The following is a 13,811-nucleotide window of genomic DNA, read 5'->3' as shown; positions in this document are numbered from 1 at the left end:
TTCCACCTGCGGCGCTGGCACCCCGGGTTCTAGTCCCAGTTGCTCCTCTTCCAGTCCAGCTCTCTGCTGTGGCCCGGGAGGGCAGCAGAGGATGGCCCAAGTGCTTGGGCCCCTGTACCCGCATGAGAGAGCAGGAGGAAGTACCTGGCTCCTGGCTTCAGATCAGTGCAGCGCCAGCCATAGCAGCCATTAGGGGAGTGAACCAACGGAAAGAAGACCTTTCTCTCTGTCTCTCTCTCACTGTCTATAAATCTCTCTCTGTCTCTCTCATTGTCTAACTCTGCCTGATAAAAAAAAATTTAAAAATAAATAAATAAATAAAATGTATTTGGGAGGAATACAGGAAACAGGCACAACTTGCTACGCTCTTCCTGGCACACATAAAAAATGTAATTTTCAAAAACTAGTTCCTTACAAATCCAACAATAGTTTCTTTAAAAATGTGAAGTGTAACCCCTCCTTTAAGAGATCATTATAAGCTGGCGCCATGGCTCAACAGGCTAATCTTCAGCCCAGCGGCGCCGGCACACCAGGTTCTAGTCCCGGTCGGGGTGCCAGATTCTGTCCCGGTTGCCCCTCTTCCAGGCCAGCTCTCTGCTGTGGCCCGGGAGTGCAGTGGAGGATGGCCCAAGTGCTTGGGCCCTGCACCCGCATGGGAGACCAGGAGAAGCACCTGGCTCCTGCCTTCGGATCAGCGCGGTGCACCAGCCACAGCGTGCCGGCCGCGGCGGCCATTGGAGGGTGAACCAACGGCAAAAGGAAGACCTTTCTCTCTCTCTCTCTCTCTCTGTCCACTCTGCCTGTCAAAAATAAAAAAAAAAAGAGAGATCATTATAAAATTTAAAAGGTTAAATACTGCCACAATTAAGAACAAAGTCATTTGTTCCAGTTTAAATATTCAATTTGCTTGCGCAGCAAAATTAAAATATTTCAGAGAAAATCTACTGGTCAACATTCATTGCAAGTCACAAATCAATATATACATTATACTGTAAATCATATCATCACCTTCTAATTTTATTTGCATTGATGACACATACAACATTTACTGATTACAAGTCTACAGATCGGTTTGTTGATAGTGGCCAAGCTTTCCCAATAGGCTTTTCTGGAGGGCTTTGTACCATACCCCTTTCTCTTTCTGATGATTTTCTAAGGATGTTGTTATTTATTCCAGGAAAAAAAATCATATTTATAACAGACCTTAACTTATCACGATTAGACAGGGGCATCCCAGAGAATTTTAATTTGGCAATCAGACGCCACCTCCTTTCTGCAGACTCTAATAGACCCAAGCTAAGCATTCATGGAATCTGGATGCCTCTTCATTTGTGAGATAGATTGAGATGTTAATTCCATGCCTGATGTTGAAACTGCATTGTTTGACAGTCCACATGATGTAGAGTTCTGTTCCCTAGGACCTGACTTGGCACATAAGTAGAAGAACCTTTGGCTGTACTTTTTACACAATGGGAAGGGCATTGTCACAGCTTACCGATTTCAGCAGAGGAGAAGCAGAATCACCCAGATGAATTGCCAACTTAAATCTAACAGCTTCTCTGCTGTACTCCAACAGAGAATTAATTCTTGACAGACTGACGGACAGGAGGACGCTGAAACTCAAGAGGTGACTTCACTCTTGTTGTATTCAGTTTGTTTAAAGAAAGCATGTTAAACCACCGTATGTGATCTGAAATCTTTCCATGCTCTGTCACTTCTAAACTTTCAGAAACCATTTTACCACTTGTGTCTCCCACTGACTGCTGCTTGGGAATTCTAGGTTTTGACATTTGTTCTCTTAGGCATTCTTTACTGTGAAGAAGAGGATTCACCCTATAGGCAGTGTTTTTCTCTTCAATCATATTCTCATTCTCTTTTAACCTTATATTTAGTTTTTCCCTTGGAGATTGCTGTTTCTGTGTTTGTTCATCACTGGTGCATTCTTCTTTACTTAAATTATCTTTTGCTGTGTTTGAATGAATGTCTTTTTCATCTTCTACTTTCATGTGAGTTGAGCAACACTTTACAGCTGCTTCTCTACCAATTTTTTAGTTTGATGTGGTGAGACGTCTCTTTCTGGAAAATGGCTTTCATCTTTACCATTGTGGTATTCATATTTTCCTTTGATTCTCTCAAAGTCACATCATTGGTTTCAAATAGATTTTTCTCTGGATTATGTTCTATGTAAGATGTTTCATGTAATGTTCTTTACATTAGTTATCAATGACTGCCTGAGACTTAACACATTAAGCTTACTTCCAGATTCAGAAAACACTCTGAATTTTCACCAGAGTATCTGTGATCAAATCATTTTCATCCCCACTGAGGAAACTTTCTGCCATTGTGTGTATTGTGTACACACACTGGGACGGGTGGGTTCACATGATGTAGCAGGTGACTTCTCAACTGTAATACTGGGATCCAAAGAAGAGTTTTCCACTTCAAGAGTTCCCACTATTGGAGAAGCTTCTTGTGCACCCATTTCTTGAAAATTTGAATTACTAGGCCCTGTCCAAGACATCCAGTAAGTACTTCCATCTATATACTCTGCAGTTAGTAAATTTTCCTCAGATTTATTGTTTTTTAAGATCATTCTTTGGAAATATTTCCTTAATATCTGGGCAAAAAGGCAGACCTGTTTATACACATTCAATTTTATTTTTAAACTTTATTGATTTGCAAGTCTCTAACCAAAATTTCATATCTGTTGGTACAAGAGTCTCCATTTACATCTTTGCTATTTTTCTCCAGACTAAATTTCAAATGAAGAGATCTTTGAACTTTTTCTTTTCTACTGATTTTAGGAGTCAAGCAGCCTGCACTTCCTGATCCCACCCAGCAGATGTTTTTACCTGCAATCCTTTTAGTTTGCCTTAGTATATCCATACTGATCAAATGGTTTCTACCAACAGTGACAGTAGAGAGTGAATTATGAGATGACTCTCCCGGCCTCGTATCAGGCCTGTGTAGAACTGCTACCAAAGAGATTACTTTGCAACAGCTCAAGTTGTGCTTGATGGACTTCCTTTTCTTAATTGAGAAACCATGAGAAGAATCCACTGGCAATTTATGTTTAGCATGTGGAGTGAGAATCACTGGTGACACAGATAGCTGGGTAATTCTTTCTGGTTGAGGTACGAAAGAGGGTGTTCTGGCAGACTGAAGTTTATTTAATGCCCTATTAACAAAATCTCCCATGCTTTGTCTTTGCTTATACCCATCAGGAGTTTCACATTTACCTTCTTCAAAGCCTTCCAGTGATGAAGTAGCACAAAGAACATCAATATCCAGCATTATTGGTACCTTTTCTATAATAAAATTCCTCCAACATCAGATGTATACCACCCAACTTTAAATGATAGAACACTACTTATCCTGTGTTAGCTTCCCTCACTCCCACCAAAATCTTTCCTACTTTTCTACCTCATCACCTGTCACTCTCAATTTGATTGTTCAACACCTTGTAGAAACTGACCAGGTATTGGTATCTGTGTAGGTGGTGAGGCAAGAGCTGTGCCATGCTCGTCACAGTAGCATTTTAAGAGTGTTTCACAGTCACCTTGAGTACTAACACTGGTTTTACTGCCAGTTTACATCTGATGACCTGTGGCTTGAAGAGGCAAAGTCTCTTAAGGCCACACAGTGGATGAGTAAGTGGGGAAACTGGGCTTGCCTTTAGAGCTCAACTACTTCTAATGCTGCTGTCCCTTTCCCAGACTCCTCATGGGCCTAGTAACAACACTGGTTGAACAGAGTCTCACTCAGTAGACACAGCTATCTCTTTGTCTGAAGGTTACTCCTCAGTGCTAGGTATAATCTGTTCCTGGCCAGACATCTTTTGAATCCGTTCTTCCTCTGTCCAGGCAACACTTTCTTCTTGTTTTACCATTTCCAATTTTTCGTTGAATGACACTGCTTTAAACTCTCATGTTGCGAGGTGAGCATCTGGCACAGTAGTTGAGATTAAGGTGCCCCTTGGAATGTCTGAATTTCATGTTGTAGTGCCTGGATTTGAATGCAGTTTGAATTTCCTGTGTTCCTGGCTTTAGCCTGGCCCATCCCCAGCCGTGGCAGGCATTTGGGGAATAAATCAGTAAATGGACGATCTCTTTCTCTCTCTCTCTTCTGTTCTTATAAATAATAATAAAAGTACAATTACTATGTGTCAGTTAAAATAAAAATACATTTAAAAGGAATAAAACTCACATTTTTATCCTTCTAACCTAAATGGCTGTGTTCTATCGACTCAAATGCATTTATTGTCTTTTAATGAAAAAAAGAATAACTTTCAAATCCCTATTGCTTTCCTAGATTACTTAGACTCCAGTACTGCCTGGAATAGAGTGGAATCTGCTGTCAAATGCAGGTAAAAAGAATGAGATATTATTACTCAACATTTCATCTTTTCCTTCTTGATTCTTTCTTCCTCCCAGATAGCTGGTGTCCTTTTCTTTAAGTCCAGATAAAATCAGCCTTACCTGGCACGACAGAGGAAAAACTCTTCCCCAGAGGAAAACTGAAGTCTCCACTGACATAAACTTAAAATTTGCATACCCTGAGTTCTGTTTCAAGGGATACTGGTTTTTCCATGCTGAAATGACAGTGAGTGCTAGAGTTTTCATGCATCTTTTGAAATACATATGTACATTTAAAAACATTTGTAATATTTATAACTTAATTTAATTATGAAAATAAACAGGTAACTAAAAGAATATGGAAAATTTTGGAAACAATTTCCTTCCTTCTTATCTTTTTCTCATTTTACTTTTATTTTTATAAAATGGGGATCATATTTAATATTTTTGGAGAGACTGTTAAAGGGAAAAGAAGTCCCATAGAGATACATTAATAAATGTGCCATGTAAACTTAAAATTCTTTGAATGAAAAGAAGTTTTGAAAATGTAAGAAGACAAATAAACAACAGACAACTTCTTAAATCTTACAGATAAGAGTCATAACCCAAATATGTTAAGAGCTCTCACAAACATGTACAACCTAGTTCAAACCAGCAAGAAACATGAGCAAACATTTCATTATAAAACCATATTTTAATAATATTGCATAGCTTCTATTTTTAAATTATTGTCAGTTAAGTCTTAAAAAGATAGTATTTAATTTGTAATTCAGTTTTTAAAAATGTATCAATTTATTTGAAAGGCAGAGTTACAGAGAGACAGGGATAGGCAGAGAGAAAGTGAGATCTTCCATCTGCTAGTTAACTCCCCAAATGGCTGCTATGAATAGTGCTGGGCCTGGCAGAAGCCAGGAGTCTGGCTACTGAGTGACAGGGTCTTAAGTACTTGGGCCATCTTCTGCTGTTGTCTCTGGTGCATTAGAAGGGACCTGGATCAGAAGTAGAGCAGCTGGGACTCAAGTAGACAAACATATGGGATGCCAGGGTCACAGGTGGTGGCTTAACCCTCTGCGCCACAATGCTGACCATAATTTATAACTCTATTATTATAGTGATATCTTTTAATATAGTTTTTTAAAAGTTGCATTAGCGACTGAAATTTCAAAATAAGTGAAAAGAAGCTATTAGTTGGTAATAACCATTGAATTACACCATTTGAGCAGTTAACTGCTGAGTGCAAGTTGACAAGTTCCTTGATATCATGACTTTTTTTTTTGTCATCAGCATCTGGTTCATGTTTTGCAGATAATATGTCAGAGAAAATGTAGAAAACTTAAGTTTATCTTTCTTTTCATTAGTATTATGTAAACCAAAGTGTATTTTATAAAATCAATTTGTAACGCTGTCACCATGGAAATAGTTGCTGTTTTACTCTTTGCTCAAAGGAATTTCATATTTCAGCCATAGCACACCAGGCAGGGAGTGCATTCAGCAGTATCTGGAAGTAGGGCATGATGCTGCTTACGGGTTATCTGATCAGACTTTTGCTAGCTCATAAGTAATATGTAAGAGTACACCAGGGAATAGGAAAGTTATGAAACGAGGCAGAGTAAGAAAAGAATAATGGAAAGGGAAGGAATGACCAGAAATTCATTTAAAATGGGGAAAAAATTAGCAAAGCAAGCAAAAAGAAAGAATGAGAGCCAGGGAGGAATATTAAACTGTACAACTTTGGCATCTGCTCTACTTTATTGACTCACTCAGCAGGTTCATGTCTTTCTGGACCTCAGTGCCTGGGATTACAGCTGTTCTCAGAAGCTGTGTGAGTGGGAACCGGGAAAGTACCGAAAATATGACAGCATTGCGGACATGCTAGCATCTCTGTGTCAAAGGTGAAGGCTGGTACTGAGGTGTTGCCATTATGTTGTTGCAGCTATCCAAGGATATTTGTGATTAGATTTTATCGTGATCTGGAAAAGAAATCGGAACGCCTTGCCCCTTTAAGTGTGGCCTAAGCACAGTGACTTCTCTTCAAAGCAGTATGGTAGGAAAGACAAAAGAGTGAAGAAGCTTGAAAAATTCTATCTTAGATACATAATCAAGATTAGTGTCAACAGTTCTAAGCCCCATTGATGGCAGGTATTCTGGTAGGATATGATAAAACAAAACTTGACCTCAGTACTCTTTCCCTAAAAACCCACAGATGCAGTCTAGCCATGGGAAAAGTATCAGACAAACCTTAGTTGAGGGACTTGTTACAAAATATGTGACCAGTATTCCTACAAACTTTCAAGGTCATCAGAAACAAGGGAAGTCTAAAAACTGTCACAGCTGAGAGATGTCTGATGAATGAGATATGGTTTATTGGATAAGACCCTGTGAGAAAGGAAATCATTAGGTACTAATTAATGAAATGTGGATAAAGTATGATTTTTGGTTAATAATAATAATAATAGAGGAAAGATACTTGGGTTATATAAAATATTAGAAAAGTTTGTTCTGGAAAGCACTGAAATTGAGTTCCTATTGGATGGCCTGTCTGCCTTTTGGGTTACGTTATTTTTCTTCTTCAAAAATGTTTCTGCTACCTGAAAATAGGAGCAGAAGAAGCAGATTGTGGGGTCTTGCTGCTGAAAAGGAATCTATTTAGAATACTGGTATACAAAAAGCTATATGGGGACTGGCACTATGGCGTAGTGAGTAAAACCGCTTGCAATGCCAGCATCCCATATGGATGTTGGTTTGAGTTCCAGCTGCTCCACTTCTGATCCAGCTCTCTGCTAAGCCTGAGAAATTAGTGGAAGATGGCCCAGATCCTTGGGCCCCTGCACCCGTGTGAGAGATCCAGAAGAAACTCCTGGCTCCTGTCTTCAGATCAGCCCAGCTCTGGCCGTTGCAGCCATTTCGGGGGTGAGCCAGCTGATGGAAGACTCTCTCTCTCTCTCTCTCTCTCTCTCTCTCTCTCTCTCTCTCCCTCTGCCTTTCTATACTTCTGCCTTTCAAATAAATAAATAAATCTTTAAAAAATAAATAAAAATAAAAAGTTTAAAAAGCAATATTGGGATTTGTGATGATTCTTAACATCTGTCCGCATAGCCAGCTCCTGAAAGAATTATTTCTGGGACAAAGCCAAACATTGCGTTTCAGCATTAACAAAAGCGGGATAAATTTCAACATATGGATTGGATGCAGACTGGAACCAAGATGGCAGCTGAGGAAGGGCTTTCAGTGATCACCTTTCCACCAAGTCACCAGTGTGAACAGCTGTGCACACATCAGGTCACCTTCACAAGAGCTGTGGAGCCAGGGTAGACACCACCAGAAGAAAAGAATTGCCCACTTACCCCTCCCCGAGATCCAAGGAGCTTGCCTTGGAGAGACACCTCCTGCCGCAGTGCCAGAGAGTGAACTGAGGATGTGAGGGCGATCTGGCTGCAACATCTGTCACCCCATTGATTGCCAGGGTTGATTCAGCTGATCTGGCTGGCTAGGTGGGTGTTCCCTTCCTCCCTCACTCCTCCACATGTGTCCCTCCTGAAGCTGTGCGCTTGGTCTAAGAGGATGAACTTCCTCTCTAGAGGAGGACCGGTCTTCGGTCAAGGGTATACAAGTGGCTGCACTCCCGTACTAGAACCTCCAAACAAGCTCTCAAGAGAGTGAACTGAATCCCAATGCCAGGCCTACTGTGAAAAATTCAATCTAACTGAGCCCTCTCTATCTGGGTCCCAGGCCCATACTAGTGAAGTGAATATTTGGAACTTCCATGAGCAGGTGGCTTCTGCTTCCCTCCCCAAAACATTGGCATAAAGTGAAACTCCAGCTGACCAGAGAATCCTGGAGAGGGAGCTTAGGAGTGTGACTCATAGACCAGAGGCCTCTACCATACAGCTGTTTCTCCCAAACTGAGCCTCTGGACTAGCCCTACGTCAGGTGGAGATTTGCACTTCAAGGAGTCAGACTCATTTTGGCATTTGTCACTGCCAGCTTCTAGTGGGCTTGGCAGATACTCCTGATAATTTGTAGGGACCTGTGATTGTGGGTCTCAGGTATGACTAGCCTGGAACATGGCTGGCTGTTTTAGGTGCTGTCTTTATTGCTCTTCTCCAACCTTAGACAGGCAGTAAATAGACAGGGAACTGTGTCTTAGAACTCAGTGTTGGATTGATAAAGCTCAACACTGGTCAGATCCTAATGGTTTCCAGCCTAAGGCAAGTGATTGTGGGACAGAATCTCTAGACCAGCAGAAGTAGCCAGTAGAGACCTGTGCTTTGTTGAAAGAGACCTGTTATGGCGTGTATCAACACAAGCGTCTTACAGGTCTTGGATGTACCCCTCAAAGTAGTACAAGACCTGTTTGTGAGATTTAGGTGTGACCTACCTTGTACCTGCCTGATTGTCTGAAGAACTGCTTCCATCACCTCTCCTACAATCTTGGGCAGACAGCAATCACAGGAGTGTTTTGGGACCCAGTACCATTCTGACAAAACAGCGTTGAGCAGATCCTTATAGTCCCTGACTCTGGGCAGTTCCTGCAGATAGAGCCTCTGGAACTGCCTCAATACCCAATGGCGTTCCATGGTCTCAGCTGAACAGTCTTGTGCCACAGCCAGCATCATCAGTGGCTGATAGATGTGGCATCTGACAGTGAGTCCAGCTTAGTAGCAGACAGAACATAGCAAAGTGAGCTTTGTTCTATGCCCAGGCTGCCCTGGCCTTGTTAAACTGAGCACTCTAGATGTGATCTAGCAACATGACATTCCTGGGCACAGGACAAGGATTCTATGTCTACCACATGCACAAAAAGAGGCTTGTGGGAATGGACTACTCTTTTCAAGTAGTCTCCAGTTCACACATTGGCTGCAGATTTTAGGTCAAATTTAAGCTTAAGAATACTTGTAAAACTGAATCAGTAAAATGTATCAGTAGTAAATACCTTGCTCACTGCACATTGGAATGCAATCTAGAGCTGAAATAGCAGATATATATGGATGCTCAGAGAAAAACAAAGATTGCCTAGAATTCCTAGAAGAGACACAAACCAAGTTTACTCAAACTAAACTTCTATGCACAGATGATACATAAAAAAGCATCAAGAACTTCCAGGGAACCATGACTTCACCTAAAGGGCAAAATAAAATGCCAAAAACCAAGCATCTAGAATTTGAAGTTTACAAATGCTCAGCTGAAGATTTCAAAATAGCTGTTTTAAGGAAACTTAATGAAATGCAAGAGAACACAGAGAAATGATTTACATTCTTTTTTTTTAAACTTTTATTTAGCAAATATAAATTTCCAAAGTACAGCTTATGGATCACAATGGATTTCCCCCCCCCCATAACTTCCCTCCCACCCACAACCCTCCCAACTCCTGTTCCCTCTCCCATTCCATTTACATCAAGAATCATTTTCAAATATCTTTATATACAGAAGATTGATTTAGTATATATTAAGTAAAGATTTCAACAGTTTGCACCCACACAGAACATAAAGTGTAAAATACTGTTTCAGTACTAGTTATAGTATTAATTCACATTGAAAAACACATTAAGGACAGAGATCCTACATGAGGAGTAAATGCACAGTGACTCCTGTTGTTGACTTAACATATTGACACTCTTGTTTATGGCGTCAGTAATCTCCCTAGACTCTTGTCATGAGTTGCCAAGGCTACGGAAGCCTTTTGAGTTCGCCGACTCCGATCTTATTTAGACAAGGTCATAGTCAAAGTGGAAGTTATCTCCTCCCTTCAGAGAAAGGTACCTCCTTCTTTGATGGCCATTCTTTCTACTGGAATTTCACTCACAGAGATCTTTCATTTAGGTCATTTTTTTGACAGAGTGTCTTGGCTTTCCATGCCTAAAATACTCTCATGGGCTCTTCAGCCAGGTCTGAATGCCTTAAGTGCTGATTCTGAGGCCAGACTGCTGTTTAGGGCATCTGCCATTCTATGAGTCTGCTGTGTATCCTGCTTCCTATGTTGGATCGTTCTCTCCCTTTTTTATTCTATCAGTAGTATTAGCAGACACTAGTCTTGTTTATGTGATCTCTTTGACTCTTAGACCTATTAGTATGATCAATTGTGAACTGAAATTGATCACTTGGACTAGTGAGATGGCATTGGTACATGTCATCTTGATGGGATTGAATTAGAATCGATAATATCCTATCAGAGATTTGATATAGAAATATGGGAATAATTAAACAAAATCAAATCCTTTAATTGAAAAATGCAATAAGTGAAATTAAAAACATGATAGAAGGCACTGATAGCAAAATAATCAAAACAGAAGAAAGAATTGGTGAATGCAAACATAGCCTGGTTCTAGTCCTGGCTGCTTCTCTTCCTATCCAGCTCTCTGCTGATGCCCTGGGGAAGTAGTAGAGGATGGCCCAAGTGCTTGGGCCCCTGCACCTGCATGGGAGACTAGAAGAGGCTCCTGGCTCCTGACTCTTGGCTTCAGATCGGCCCAGTTCTGGCTGTTGCAGCCGTTTGGGAAGTGATCAGTGGATGAAAGACCTCTCTCTCTGTCTCTCCTTCTCATTGTCTATAACTCTACCTCTCAAATAAAGTTTAAAAAAAAAAAAAGCTCATGGGAAATATGGGACAGTGTGAGAAAGGCAAATATTGATGTTATGAGATTTCAAGAAGAACTTGAGAATATAAAAGGGGTAAAAAGTATATTTAAACAGATAATGACATAAAATTTCCAAATTTGGAAGAAAGATACTACTACCCAGGTACAGAAAATTCAACCGTGGTTATTCAGAGTCAAACCAACCAAGTCTACCCCAAGACATATTATAGTCAAGCACTCCAAATTTAAAAAGATGATTCTATCAGAGAAAAGGAGCAAATAACGTAAAAGGCTCACAATTTGTTTGATTGCAGAATTCTCAATAGAAACTTAACAGAATGGGAAAGATTTGGATAAGATTTTTAGAGTAGTGAAAGAAAAAAATTCCAACCAAGAATACTGTACTCAGCAAAACTGTCCTTCATTGTGGAGAGAGAAATGCATTCTCAAACAAAAGCTGAGAGTTCATCACAACCAGATCTATCTTATGAGAAATGCTAAAGGGAGTTCTTTAATCTGAAAGAAAAAGACACTAAGAAGAAAATATAGAAGATAGAAAACTCATTGGTAAAAGTAACTATATAAACAAATTCAGAATACCCTAATATGACAAACATGATGTATAAACCATTTACATCTTTATTGTGAACACTAAAAAATTATAATCACTAAATTAAGATAGTAAGAGACAGGCAATACTGAAAGAGATCAAATACAATGTCAAAATTTCAAAGTTGGTGTGGAAGAGATCACAAATATATAGTTCACCATTAGGCTTTCTTAGTTTTTGTCTCTTTCCCTATTATTATCATCAATGTTAAGTTGTTATTATTTCAGATAGTTTGTTACAGCCAAGAGAAGTTTTTAATAAATTGTATAGAAACCAAAAAGCAAGAAGATAAAACAGACTTACCAAAAATAAAACAAGGGATCTGAGTACACCACTAGAAAAAAATCACTTAACCACAAATGAAGATTTTTAAGAGAGGGGGAAAGAGAAAAATGAACTACAATAAAAATACAAAACAAGTATCAAAATGGCAGTAGTAAGACCTTAACTCTCAATAACATCAGTGAACTAATCTCTAATTAAAAAACATAGAGTGGCTGAATGAATTTAAAAACAGAAACTGTATGTTGCTTATAAGAAACTCACTTCACCTATAAGGACACATAGACTGAAACTGAAAGGATGGGACCAGATATTCTATGCAAATGGAACATTAAACAAAGTAGGAGTAGGTATATTTCTGTCTGATAAAATAGATTTTTAAGTCAAAATTGGTAAAAAAAAAAAAAAAAGAGACCAAAAAGGTTATTATATAATGACAAAGATTTCAATGCAGCCAAGGAAATAACACTTCCAAATATACATGCACCCAATGCTAGAACACCAAATACATGAAACAAAGATTATAACTAACAGGAAAGATAGACCCCCATACAATAATAGGAGGGGAGTTTAACATCCCTCTCTGATGGCCGGCGCCGTGGCTCAACAGGCTAATCCTCTGCCTCGCAGTGCCGGCACACTGGGTTCTAGTCCTGGTTGGGGTGCCGGATTCTGTCCCGGTTGTCCCTCTTCCAGGCCAGCTCTCTGCTACGGCCCGGGAGTGCAGTGGAGGATGGCCCAAGTGCTTGGGCCCTGAACCCCATGGGAGACCAGGTTAAGCACCTGGCTCCTGCCTTCGGATCAGCGCGGTGCGCTGGCCGCGGCGGCCATTGGAAGGTGAACCAAGGGCAAAGGAAGACCTTTCTCTCTGTCTCTCTCTCTCCCTGTCTACTCTGCCTGTCAAAAATTAAAAAATAAATAAATAAACATCCCACTCTGAGAAATGCACAGTTAGATCATTATGGCAGAAAAAATCAATAAATATACAGCAGTTTAAATGGACCTCAGATCCAACTAGACCTAACAGATATCTATATAACTTTCAATCAAAAAGCCACAGAATACATATTCTCAATAGCACATGGGATATTTTCCAAGATAGAGCATATGGTAAGTCATAAAGCAAGTTTCAGCAAGTTCAAAACAATAGAAATCATAGCAAATATCTTTTTTTATCACAATGCAATAAAACTAGAAATCAATAATAACAACAACAAGAAGTTGGGAAACCACTCAAAAACAAGGAAATTAAATAAATTACTCCTGATTAATCAACAGATCAAGGAAGAAATAAAGGAGGAAATTTAAGAGTTTCTTGAAATGAATGAAAGTGGAAACACAACATACAAAAACCTATGGGATACAGTACAATATATCAATCAATGCCTTCATTTAAAAAAAAAAAGAATAGAAAGATGCCTGTATTAGACTTGGTTTATTACTTTAACTAAAATGCCCAAGAGTATCCTCTTGGGAAAGAAAAGTTTTATTTGATCTTACAGTTTGAAGGTTACAGTTCAGGTTGGGTGGTCCCATAATCTGTGGATACCGGTCATGGTGGATATGGATGACTGTTCATACGGTGAGCAAAGGACAGAGGAAGAGCCTTGGCCAAATTTGAACTCAAATAATAGTCTACTTACTCAAGAGAAACCACTTTCTGAGGGTATGCCCCCAGTAACCTATAAACCTCTTATTGGCTCCACCTCTTAGCCATTGCAATTCGATCAGTTCTCCAACCTTAATCCATCAGCCATTAACATTAAGACATCAGAGTTTAAACATCTACATGAGTTTGGAGAGACAAGTTTTCTCAACCCATAACAGTCTCAAATAAACAACTTATCACTACTCCTTAAGGAACTAGAAAAACAAGAATTAACCAAACCCAGAACTGGTAAAACAAAGGAGGTAATAAAGTTCGGAGCACAAATAAATGACATGGAGACTACAATAAAAAAAAAAAAGACAGCAAAATGATTCAATGAA

The 13,811-nt window shown here is 39.6% G+C and overlaps 1 pseudogene; it reads right to left on the bottom strand.

The window, feature by feature from the left end:
* Nucleotides 1–1,052: 1,052 nt before the first annotated feature.
* Nucleotides 1,053–8,968, bottom strand: LOC133756649 (rho GTPase-activating protein 11A-like; annotated as a pseudogene).
* Between the last annotated feature and the right edge of the window lie 4,843 nt (nucleotides 8,969–13,811).

This window comes from Lepus europaeus, chromosome 3 (genome assembly GCF_033115175.1).
Source record: "Lepus europaeus isolate LE1 chromosome 3, mLepTim1.pri, whole genome shotgun sequence".
In the NCBI taxonomy this organism is placed as follows: domain Eukaryota; kingdom Metazoa; phylum Chordata; class Mammalia; order Lagomorpha; family Leporidae; genus Lepus; species Lepus europaeus.
The sequence above is the reverse complement of the archived record's forward strand: the minus strand, read 5'-3'. Positions and strand labels throughout refer to the sequence as shown.